At 34.4% G+C, this 13,236-nt stretch overlaps 1 protein-coding gene across 2 annotated transcripts in view; it reads right to left on the minus strand.

The window, feature by feature from the left end:
• The window catches only part of slc38a3b (solute carrier family 38 member 3b), an 88,251-nt gene extending 75,278 nt beyond the window's left edge, over positions 1–12,973 (minus strand). For both annotated transcript variants that reach the window (XM_056460563.1, XM_056460562.1), the window contains exon 1: positions 12,828–12,973. The gene's annotated coding sequence lies outside the window, so the exon portion shown is untranslated. The remainder of the gene's footprint in view (positions 1–12,827) is intronic.
• Positions 12,974–13,236: the final 263 nt, after the last annotated feature.

Raw genomic sequence — 13,236 nt, forward strand, 5'->3', positions numbered from 1 at the left:
TTTCTCGTGAGATCAGGCTGGAGCATCCCTACTAATTAGATTTGTTTTCTTTGTGTTTCATCAACATCTGGGGAAAATCTCATGTCAATGGCACCTTTGGAAATATGTTTTCTGAGAAAAATGGGGATGTGTTCAATACTTATTGGCCCCACTGTATGTATGTATGTGTATGTATGTGTATGTATGTGTATATATATATATATATATATATATATATATATATATATATATATATATATATATATAAATATATACACATATATATATATATATATATATATATATATATATATATAAATATATACACATATACATACATATATATATATATATAAATATATACACATATACATACATATACATACATATATATATATATATATATATATATATATATATATATATATATATATATATATATATATATATATATATATATATATATATATATATATATATATATATATATATACATATATATATATATATAATATATATATATATATATATATATATATATATATATATATATATATATATATATATATATTATAGATTATTAACTTGCCTAATTACCCAAATACCCTAGTATCTTATAAAATAACTAGTAAAATATTATCATCTAATCTCATCATGGCAAAGACAAAAGAAATTAGGTATTAGAAATTAGTTTAAAATTGTATTGAAAAAATCTTCAATTAAGCAATATTCAATCAATCAGGAATTAGTTAATAATGAATTAAGGATGCTGTCTTCAACTGTAACACATTTTAATTATTTTACATGTTGTTTGTTGTTCATTATTCACCATGAAATAATATTACAAATAACACCACACATACTGACCAGCAAAAAACATAACTTAATAAATCTAATACCATAACCTATTAAATAACTTTCATTTTAGTACTTTAATTTTCTACTTCACATTAATGAAGGAACTCAAACTTCAGAATGAAATATGGGAATAATTAAGTTATTCTGTGGAGCATATACACTTCAAAGACTTTATCATTATTTCACATGATTACATCCCTTCTCGAATTCTCTGACCTGAAGCGACACTAAACCTCCCACATCTGGTTCCCACAGATGATTGACAGCCACTCTGAGTGTGTGCGCATGCAGCAACCAGCTTTAACCACTTAAAATTCTTTCTTTTTCTTTTATTCTTCACTTAAAATTCTTAACTAGTAGTGCATGGTTAGGTAACAAGCATGACTGTCAACATATGCAGACAGTGACTTCACATTACTATAATTTGAAAGACACATACGCTGTAAAAACATACACTGTTCCAGACAATTATTTCATGTTGTTAACAAAAAATACCCCAAACATAGTAATTGTGTTGTTTCAACACACTTTTAATAAGTAGTTTGAACTAGCAGTAAAAGTTATTTTACTATTTTATGTATATAATGTTGATTAAGGCTGCTCAATAAATAATTTCAGCGTCAACATAACAATTTCCAACCCAGGCTCATTCTGAAAACTTACCTCCACTGACGTTTCTGGAGACCGCGAAATACGTCCTGGCGGCACGTTTTTCTGCAGTTTTTGTTTTCGCGAATCCGCCAGAGGTCGCCGTGTACGCTTTTCGAGATCTCAAATTTCCCTCGCGAGTGCCATTCACGCCTGCTGTTCTCGCGTAAACCCACCAGAGGCCGCTGTCAACTCACTTTTGGACAGACTTTCTGACTGACTGAGCGAACGATCGGCTGACCCACCCTCCTCCTTCCCTATACCCAACCAACACGTTTCAAAAGCAATCCAAAAAAATAAAAGTCCTTGTCTGACTTTTTTTTTTTTTTTACCACATCCTCACCCTGCTATTCACCTGTTTGTTTTATATTTTGGATTCTGTTTTTGTCTTACCAGCTTTCTGGAACCGCTCTTCACCGGACTCCAACCCCCGTCTTCGTGGTCAACTCCTCTCTGCATCTCAAATCCGCCGACGAACGTGGCGCGCTAACGGGACAAACTGGTTGAAAATCTGGAATGCCGTCCATACGGAGGTAAACGGTCAGCTGGTAAGCGCGAAAAGGAACGGCGTCACACCGCCCCGTAGCGTTCGTTTAAAGAAATGAAATGCAGCCATACGTACCTGCGCCTACGTAATTCGCTATCTCCAGAAACGTCCGCAGGGCTACGTTTTCACAATGAGCCTGTGTTGACAATTTCTGAATCTGCAATAATTAGGCCCCTAATGATATCTAATTTTTGTTGTCTGATATATTGCACCAAAATATATTGCGATAAACAATATTATTGTCATTTTAGAACCATTTTATGCCACTGATTAGATAATGCCAGAATGACAATATAGTATCATCACAATGCAAGTACACTCTTCCAAAGAACACATCATATTTTATTCTAAAGAATATTTAATTTAATTATAGTCATTTAAACAATTTAATAATCAGGCATTGCAATCAGAATGTGAAAACGCATATCCTAAATAAATAATATTAAATGTTAACAAAATAGTTAAGGTAAAAAGTAGCAGAGGCTGTGATATCTGCTACCATGAAAATATACTATAGTAATTTATAGTAAATACTACAGTGTTTTTTAACCATACTGACACTGACAGCACCAATAGAGATATGGCCCGTTTGCACTGAGTGGTACTGTACAGAACGTGTCACCTTTATCAGGCTTGCGTTTCCACTGCCTAAAGGGTACCAAGTGTACCAAGAAACACTTGGACTGACATTCTCACTTTGTATGTGTCATCAGAGGGGGAAGTCCTGCCCATTAGTGCTGTTTTTTTTCCTAGCATGAACAGCCCTGAGTGAGAAGCAGCCGTCGGCCATTACAGTTTTCACCTGTGCTGAAGATAAGGTCAGTGACTAAGGGGCATTATAAATGTGGAGTTTTAGGATGCACAAAAGCTGACACATAGACGTTTGTAGCTCCGCCCTCTTTTAAAAAAAGCACAACCTCATTTGAATTTAAAGTGACAGTCACCAAAACAGCACAATTAGGATCAAAGCCTAAAAGTGGGCGTTTAAAAGAGTTTTAAAACATTTAAGTGTGATATTTGGAGCTGAAACCTCACACACACACACACACACACACACACACACACACACACACACACACTCTATTTTGGCTTTTTTCGCATCTTGAAAAATATGGCATAATAGGTTAAAACATTTGGTGAAATTATATTCATATTGCAAAAATAAATTGCAGGAAAAAAAATAAATCTGAATATCAGTTTTTCCCAATGTCATGGAGCCCTAATGTCAATGAAAATTCATTCCCACACAAAAGAAACTTAAATTAGGCAAACAGTGAATCACCATTTAATTGCATTGAGACTTCTCTGTGCCTATAATTAACAAATGAGTCTGTCAATACCATTCAGTTGATCCTAAGGTAATGTTATTTTACATTCAAAGACGAATCTTTCCCATGTATAAGAAGACTGCTCTTTTTAGGTCAATACAAATTAAAGTCTATGCTTCACAAAACATTAAGGCAAAGCAAATCATTGCATTTTAGAATAGCACATCTACAATAGCAGGCAGCAAACAATCATTCCTTTCTTTATGAGCAATCCCGAGCTCCACCGAGCATCATCAAAAGGCCACCTGTCCAGCGTTTTACATCAATGCCCCAGAGGATTCTGGGGGGTAAACTGAGGTTCAATATATGTTTATGATCAGCACCCTTCGATTTAAGCCCTGGGGTCTGATTTATAAAATTTGCATAGAAACCTTGATTAAAGTGGATGTAGACCAGAATCTATTTCTATCTCCATATGTTTTTAGCAGCGGATGCCCTTCCAGATGCAACCCATAACTGGGATACACCCATACACTCTCATTCACACACATACACTACCAATAACTCAGCTTACCCAGTTCACCTATAGCACATGTCTTTGGACAGTGGGGGAAACCAGAGCACCCGGAGGAAACCCACGCCAACACGGGGAGAACATGCAAACTCCACACAGAATTGCTAACTGATCCAGTCGAGGCTCGACCCAGCAACCTTCTTGCGTTGAGGTGACATCACTTCCCACTGCGCCACCCCACCGCCCATTTATGCAATAATATTAATATTAAAATAAACAGGTAAGTCAGTGCCAATAGTTTAGTGGTTAAGTGTGCTGATACTGTGGTGCTCACGACGACCTGAGTTCGATACCTGGCTTGAGGTCCTTTGCAGACCCTTCCCCTCTATCTGCTTCCAATACTTTCCTGTCTGTAACCTTCACTGTTCTTTCAATTAAAGGTGAAAAACCCCTAAAAATAAATAATTTTTTAAATAAATAATAAACAGGTAGAAGATATTTTTCAGATTTAATTAACTAAAAACTGTTAAGGTCCAAACATTCAGCCTTCAAAACACTATGAATGAGCAGATATTCTGAGTCTGATTTGCTGTTGTTATTTTCCTCTCTCGTCTCGACTCCGCCCATTAGTGTTTATTTTCAGCTCTGGGTTCGCCTTTTGGCCACTCCATCCAATAGCAGAACAGCAACTACTGAGGCGGTGCGATTACAGATGACACATTCAATCTGGGGTGCGTTTCCGAAAACCATCGCTAGCCAACTAAGGTTGCAAGTTCCGTCGTTACAAACATAGTTTGTTGATTTTGCGTTTCCCAAATCCGTCGTTCCAACGAACATTCGCAAACTGCGAATGCAGTTTAAAGTCACATTAAAGTCATTTCTCTTTAGAAACACATTAAAGTCATTTCTCTTAGGTGATTTGCTTTCAAACTAATTTCACAGTTCAGTTTAGGCGATCTCCATGTTTACAGTTGCGCTCCCTTCGCAGTGCACTTTAAAAACATTGATATCATTTTGAACGCAGCCGTGGCTCATGACGAAAGCTGTAGGTGACCTATTATTTAAAAGCAGAATTTATGTTTTGTCTCCAAAGCTTGTGAATACAAAAAACATGGCATACGTTAATTCTTTTAATTTATAGTGGGTTATTTATTAAGTATCTGTACTGTATATGACATGGGCCTGCTGGTTAGAACATTTCTGCAGTGGTTTGCATGTGTCAAATTGTAAAAGTAGACTTAATTTTTTTAAATATATAAACAATATCCTACTTAATAATAATAATAATAATAATAATAATAATAATAATAATCATCATCATTATTATTAAAGTATGATTTTTTTCCTAATAAATAATACATTTCATTTCTTAATAAATCGCCTCATTATTGATTTATTTATATGATTTATATATGATATTAGAATACATGGTAGCTTTTGTATGTGATTTTATGTTTTAGAATAGAATATGTAACGTTCAACTTCTCAATAATATTAGTAAAGGAAACAGGCCCTATATGTGCCATTTACATATATTTCAATTTATATGAAAAAACCTGTGCATGTTTTTACCAAAATTTATATTGAATTCTTTTTTAAATGCGCGTACATGTAAAACAATATAATGTGTACAAAGAAACCACCCCGTTTAGAGCTTCATTATGGGCATTTTAAGTTATAACTAACATGATTCCAACGATAGATCTGCGACAGAGAAACTACGGGTTTTGGGAAACACTGGTCACTACATCGTTCTTTTCCCAAATGATGCATCGTACTATGATAGTTCAGTTTGTTGGGAAACGCACCCCTGATTGGTCAATAAAGATATAATAACCAAAGCATAAAATAAACACGTCTGCGATACATATATTGCATTTACTATTATTGCGATAACAATATATTTTGTGCAGCCCAAATGACAGCATATTCAGGCAAAATGTCATTTACTTCTAGAACACCATGCTAGTACAACATTTTGTCCTCTTTGTCAGGACTGATTTGACCTGGTTGAGGTTAGAAGGACCTGCCCTGTGCATTGATTGCTCTTTCCGAGGTTTATTTTACAGATAAAGAGCACTCACTCTGTCTGCGTTATGTTTGTTCATAATTAGGTCTCTAATAACGTCTCATAATTGCGTGATAAATTAACCTCATGGATGAGCAACACACTGATTACAAGCAATAAGATCATGCCTGAAACATCAAAATCAATACTTATTTCTTCCCTAAAATGCAGTCCTTTCTATCAGTCCATTGATTGATCCATCTGTCTTTATGCTTGTATTTACAAAACAGAGAGCACGTGTTAATTACAAAGGCATCACTTTGATCGGAAAAAGATTGTGTGCACCACTACCAAGTCTCCAGAAAAATGATTTCTACAAAATGGTAAATAAAGTGAAATAGTTGTACTGTTCTCTTTTATTCAGTTAATAATTTTTCAAAAAATGTGATATATTTAATTTATTTAAGATATCTATTATTTTATTTAATCTAATTTTAAATGAATTTATCAATGCATATGAATGAATTTTGCATTTATACACTGTGAAAAAATTATATGATCAATAAGACATGACAACATCCTTTTATGTTAACCACAACTTACTTAACTAAGTTAATCACGTTTCAACTTAAGTGAATTTTTAACTTAAAATGACTCATAAGTAGGGCCAGACACAATCTGTTGACATTTTTTGCTAGTTCTGCGCAGAATTTTGTAAAAAAAAATCAGCAGATTTATGCAGAATGATATACAGAATCAAAATCAGTTTTATTGCTAAGTGTGCTTCACACACACAAGGAATTTGTTTTGGCTACAGAAGCTTCCAGTGTACATAAAGTGACAAGTGACAACACAAAATAAATATGTAAAAAAAAAATGATAAACATTAAACAGATGCAGTCAGTCAAGAAACCTGGATGTTGAGTTGTATGTCCAGATTGTTATAAATGTACAGGTTATAAGGTGCTGTGTACAAGTGCGAATGTAGAAAGTATTGCATTGTATATTGATGTAAGGTGCTGTGTACAAGTGCGTATGAGAAAGTATTGCACGTTTATTGCACAGTAGGGGAATATTTAACTGTTCATAAGGTAGACAGCCTGAGGAAAGAAACTTTTCCTGTGTCTGGCTGTTTTTGTGCTTGGTGCTCTGAAGCGCCGACCAGACGGTAACAGTTCGAACAGGTAGTGTGCTGGGTGTGAGGGGTCCAGAGTGATTTTGCGAGCCCTTTTACTCACTCTGGAAGAGTACAGTTCTTGAAGTGTAGGAAGGGTTGTGCCAGTTTGGGAGTATTGTGACTAAATATTTAATACATGAAATAAAACATTATATGCTTTTTACTTATTTAATTAAATAAATAAGTTGATTATTTATCGTTTACAATGCAAATCCAATTAGATCCACTTATTTGGTAAACCAAGCAAGTCTTTAATATAATATATCTACTAAACGACAGAACATATTACTTTACAGACTGTATTGTTAATAAATCATAAGTACATTTTCATATTAGTCAATAATATTACTGTAACTAATTTAACAACTGAAGAAATATAAAAGTTTACACAAGTAAATAATCAGACTCATATATTGGCAAAAAATCTGCAGATCTGCAAAACTGAAGGAAACCATGTTTTTTATGGTGTACATTCATGTTTTTTAGAGTAATGCACAAGTTTAAAAACACATGTAAAAAAAGTCATGATGTGTTCTAGATTAACATAAAAATCGGCATATGAAAGCAACATTCAACACATGACCACATCTGTGATGAACGTTTGAAACTATATCACAAGTATAGCATGTTGATAAAAATAAACACCAACAGTGCTCACATGTGATCGTGTCCTGTGACTCACTCAAAAGTATAGATACAAACGACAACTCAAGCTCAACTGTACATAAAATACATATTAGGGCTACACTAATCTTACACTTGAGCATCCATATCGCAATGTGTGTATCACCAATAGTCACATTGCAGGATTAGATTAATTATTAAATATTAAAAGATTCATTTACTATTAAATATTTTTATTTTCATATTGTTTATACAATGATGACCATGTTATTTTATGTTTGATTGTTCAATTTCTGTCCCTGAATACTGTTAGACTCTACAGAAAACCATAAAGCCATGTTCGCTTAACTTTTATCTCTGCTTTGTTGTATTTATATATGTGATTTATTATAATCTATGCAAATTCAATTATCATCCCAAATCTTTCCAAATGGAGCTATTCAATTCATCTGGTAAAATTATAGTCATATCGCTATATACAGTAGAAGTCCCCAATTTCTGTTTAATGGAAAGAAGATTTTTTTAACCCATTTCTAATAACCAAATGTGTTAAATAACAAATTACAAATACTCAAATGACTGTAATTGAGTTGTTTTTCTCAGGAGTTGTAATTTACTAAGTAGTTTAAAAAAAGTGTACTTTGACTTGAGGACATTTTTAGTGCTATATCAGTACTTTTACTCTACTATTTTCCTTCAACCTGCAGTCACTATATTTTTTCTTGTCATTGGGGATTGGCTGAGTAGAAAAAATATCATTCCTGCGATTCCTGTCCAATCAAATCGCACGTAGAAAGTAAATCGCATCATACTGACCAACCTCAAGACATGGACGCTTTATAAATGCAGCAAACATGTAGGAAGCATTAAAAATGTCCAAGAAGATGTCCAAAATCTTTACACACAATGACTGTTTATAGCCTGGATGTCACTGACAAGAAAATGAAGGATGTTGACTGTATGATGACCGAAATCACCAAACAGCCAGAATGAATGAAGAATGGAATGAAGTGCCGAACAAAGAATGGAAGGAAGGACTGAACGAATGAAGGACCGAACTAATAAAGGAAGGAGTCCAGAAAGGACTGAACAAACTATGGAAGTAAAAAAAGGAATGAACGAATGAATGAATGAACAAAGGACCTAATAAAAGGAAGGAACAAAGGAAGGAACGAACGAAGGAACAAACAAAGAAACGAATGAACGAAAGTAGGAACAAACAAAGAAACAAATGAAGAAAGGAACGAAGAAAGGATCGAACAAAGGATCAAACGAAAGATCGAATGAAAGATCAAACAAAGGAACGAACAAACAAATGAACGAACGAAGGAACGAAGAAAGGATCGAACAAAGGATCAAACAAAAGATCGATAGAAAGATCAAACAAAGGAACGAAAGAATGAATGAACGAATGAAGGAACAAAGGAAGGAATTAATGAAGGTAAGAACGAATGAACAAATGAAGGAACAAACAAACAAACAAACAATGGAAGAAAGGAATTAATATAGGAAGACCCCTAAATGCAGTACAGAATGTTATGTTTACCCATCCCTGCACAAAGTGCATGTAAACGCATCAGCTTTTCACAGTATAATACTCACTACTCACTACTCTTGAGTACTTTTAAAAGGGCTACTTTTAGTCATACTTTGAGTAATATTTACAACAGATACTTTTACTCGCGCTACATTTTTGGGCAAGAAATGGTATTTTAACTTGGGTATGATTTTTCAATATTCTTTCCACCACTGCTAACTGATTTCCTTTACCTTCGACATGATGACAGTACATTAGAGTGTCATGATATTTGAAAAAACTGACATTACAATACTTAATTTTTCTGCGATACATCTTGCGATATTGAATATAATTTCACCAGATGAAATTGAAATCTCTATTTGAAAAGAATTTACATAATTTCACATTGATTATGATGATTTTGTAGAGTGTATCTGCATTAAATAAACTAATCAAAAGTATTGCTATTGAAAGCAACAGGTTTTTTTTACTGGGAGTCTAGCAGTACACAAATTCAGTAATCAAATATAAAATAACAGTGTAGTTTTGATTGTGTGTGTGTATACACTTCAGTACAATCAATCTTTCTTAAAGTTAAAAACATTACAATTTCTTGTGCATGAATGCTTTAAATGCGTACACAACAAGCGGCAACCTCCCACTCTCCCTCGTGAAGCCAATACGGAAGTAACTGCAATTCATCAACTCGCCTTAGGGGGCTGGCTCCAGGAACTCCAGTTGTTCAATGACTGCTATGCTAAATTGGCCAATTTTACAGCTGATAAAAACATGTGTACAGCCTGGTATAAAAGATGCTTTTGGTGCATATAGCTAATATTACCCTTCATGACAACTGTGAGGGGGTGGATTTTTTTTTATAACTCATTCATTTTGTGTTTATTAAGTTATGTTAAGTCTGTATAATTAAGGGCGTGGCCACTTGAGTAACAGCTAGATCTCGCTGGTGGCCGTCATGTCACCTCAGCTGATTAGCCGCTGAGCTCGGCATATACATCATATTTTTGTTTTGTTTTATGTGGCTTTACACAGTCAATCCCTTTTGGAATTATTTCCTACAACATGCTGTGTGGGCTTAATTGTGCTCACAAACCATTCAATTTGCCTCCATTTCCCAGGTGAATGAAATTATATACTTATACACCAAATCTATGTATTTGTTTTATTTAAGATCATTTATAATTTTCTTTAGACCTGTAATGCACTCCAGAATCTGTCAAATAATGTAATGCACTCCAGAATATTTTAAGTGTTTGGAAGTAATTTGCGTTTTTATCCTGTAGAAAAACGTCATAAGAACAATGCTTAGTGGCTCAATGTGTTACAACAGTGTTTTTAAAAGTTTAAACACTTTATTGCTATAGTCTACAACCAAGCACATGTGTTCAGAACACAAACGAGTCGCAGGTAATGAAGTATTAAGCGTTTCTCCCAAAGAAAAGCCCATCTAAGCAAAATGTTAGCAGGAATCTGTTGCTCCGCTCATGCTCTGCCTCTTTGCCCTTGTTTAGTATCCCCCAGTTGGTGCGATGACATGCGAACAAAATGACGACGGTTGGCCACACCTACTTGTAGCTTCATTTGCGCTCTTCAGAAACCTATGGGTTATGTCACGGATACTATGTCCATATCTTTTATCACATCTCTATCTATGGTACACAATCACATGCCTTAAACACACAAACGTGATAAGCTGTGGTCCCTGGTCTAAAATAATCCAGCTTCAGTATTGCAGATCCTGTGATATTGTGATATCGATGTTGAAACTATATATTGTGCAGCCCTACAGTACATATTAGTAAACTAGATATTTTTCAAGATACTAGTATTCAGACATTTAAAGGCTTAACTAGGTTAATTACGCAAATTAGGGTAATTGGGCAAGTCATTGTATTACAGTGGTTTGTTCTGTAGACAATCTAAAACAAATATTGCTTAAGGAGGCTAACAAATATCAACCTTAAAATTGTTTTAAAATTAAAAACTGCTTTTATTCCAGCCGAAATATGACTTCAACTGTATATAGCAGAAAGAGAAAATATCGCAATGTCAGATTTTTGCAGTATCATGCAGCCCTACAGTAATGTGAATGAACTTCAACGCCTCAGACATGACGGCTGGACCTGCGAAATCACAAGCTCATCTCTGGCCTTGGACGTGAGGTCGGTGACCTGGCGTCTGTCAAAATCTCTGACCTCAATGAATGCGCATGTTTACATCCAGGACCAGGACAAAATGTGAGCGCTGGTCAGTCACGTTCAGCTGATGTCATGTGTTTGTTTTTAGAAAATCCTGGAATATTCTTGTTTACTCGTGATAACTGATTATACAGTGACGTTCGCTGAAAAACAGACATTTAATTCAACACACGGTCACACCTCCTATAGATTTAGCCAAATTATTACAACATAAATCATTAAAAATCTGACTTTTAATCTGGGATCTGTACAAACATGTCATAATCGTTCAATAATTATTCTACTGGTGATTTTCCCCTTTCTCTGTGACCTCTAACCTCTCGTTCCCTGACCATAAGGGAACCCACGGACTCTTTACAAGCCATCTGGCAAGCCAAAATTCAATATATTGCAATACCTATAATGTATTCAGATCCAAATTTGATGCATGAATATTCAAGGTGATTTAAAATCCAAGTACGCTCTACTAAACTCAACAAGGATGAAAATCTTATTTGGGAAGGCAGAAGAAGGATAAAACATATGTTACAAATCCTGTTTATAGGAGTGGTCACATGTAGCACATATGGAAGGAAAATACAAGCAAATTATGCAAAGAATAGATTTATAGATCTCATCATCTTTTGGTAAATGTTAGTTATAAGTTTTATAGCCAGAAAATTGTTCTTCTAATGTTTTGTTTAGCCATAAAACAGGACAACAGACATTATTAAACAATTGCTTTAACAAATTAGCCAATGCTGATAATATTCTGCATTTTAAGTATCATAATAGTTTAAAATACGTTTTTTTTGTAAATGTTTCTGACAAAACCTGACATTTAATGTATTTCAGCATTATAATATAATTTCAATTTATTACTTTTTGTAATATCTTTATAAAATTCATTTTAACCGGAAATTACATTTACATTTAGTCATTTAGCAGACGCTTTTATCCAAAGTGACTTACAAATGAGGACAAGGAAGCAATTTACACAACTATAAGAGCAACAGTGAATAAGTGCTATAGACAAGTTTCAGGTGTGTAAAGTCGTAAGAAGCAAAGCATTAGTAATGGCTTTTAAGGAATTAAAAGCATTCTCATGATAAAAAGGTGCATTGAAGTGCACAGCTGGTTGTATTTTAATGCATTTCTGAATAATACATTATATCACTGAATAAAACATTACAGTCAGTGTATCATGACAAAAAATAACGTGACGTCACTGATTTATTTACAACGTAACAGACCTACTTCACACAGGTATAACCCACTCTATCTCTCTGAGACCATCACAAAAGGAATCAAACATGCTATATTTGCGTCCACAGTGACTGTGTGTATTCACAATAAGTAAATTTTTATATCATTTACATGTAACTGCAGTGTTTTCCTTTAGTCACTTTGCGTTTTCTAATTTGCTAGCCTCAAAATATACTTTTTAAAAGTAATAGCTCACACGTTACCAACAAACACACGTTACTCACCGGTCAGTGATCAGAAAGCCTTGTCGAGTGTGACGAGAAAGGATGTTTCTGGCTTAAATTTCCAGTGTTTTGGATGTTTAATGTTCCTGCAGTTGTTCTCCTCGTGTGGTTTGTTCACAATAGAGACAAAGCACGTCTCTCACAGCTTTGAGAAATGATGTGAATTGCAGAAGGTTGTATGGATGAGTAGTGGGGGTTGTTTATGTCCCGCCCTCTGAGGGTTTCGACCAATAGAAGTTGAGGAGACGCTCCACTGGCCACTCCCACTCCTTGTAGAGAAGGACTGTGTTGATAACCTGTTCATCGGAGGCTACATTATAAACAAAAATTGGAAACACTAAAATATACAAGCTATAAGTATAATTTTAATAATATTAACACTGTACATGGGTATTTATAATAAATTCAT

Source organism: Danio aesculapii, chromosome 6 (genome assembly GCF_903798145.1).
Source record: "Danio aesculapii chromosome 6, fDanAes4.1, whole genome shotgun sequence".
In the NCBI taxonomy this organism is placed as follows: Eukaryota; Metazoa; Chordata; class Actinopteri; order Cypriniformes; family Danionidae; genus Danio; species Danio aesculapii.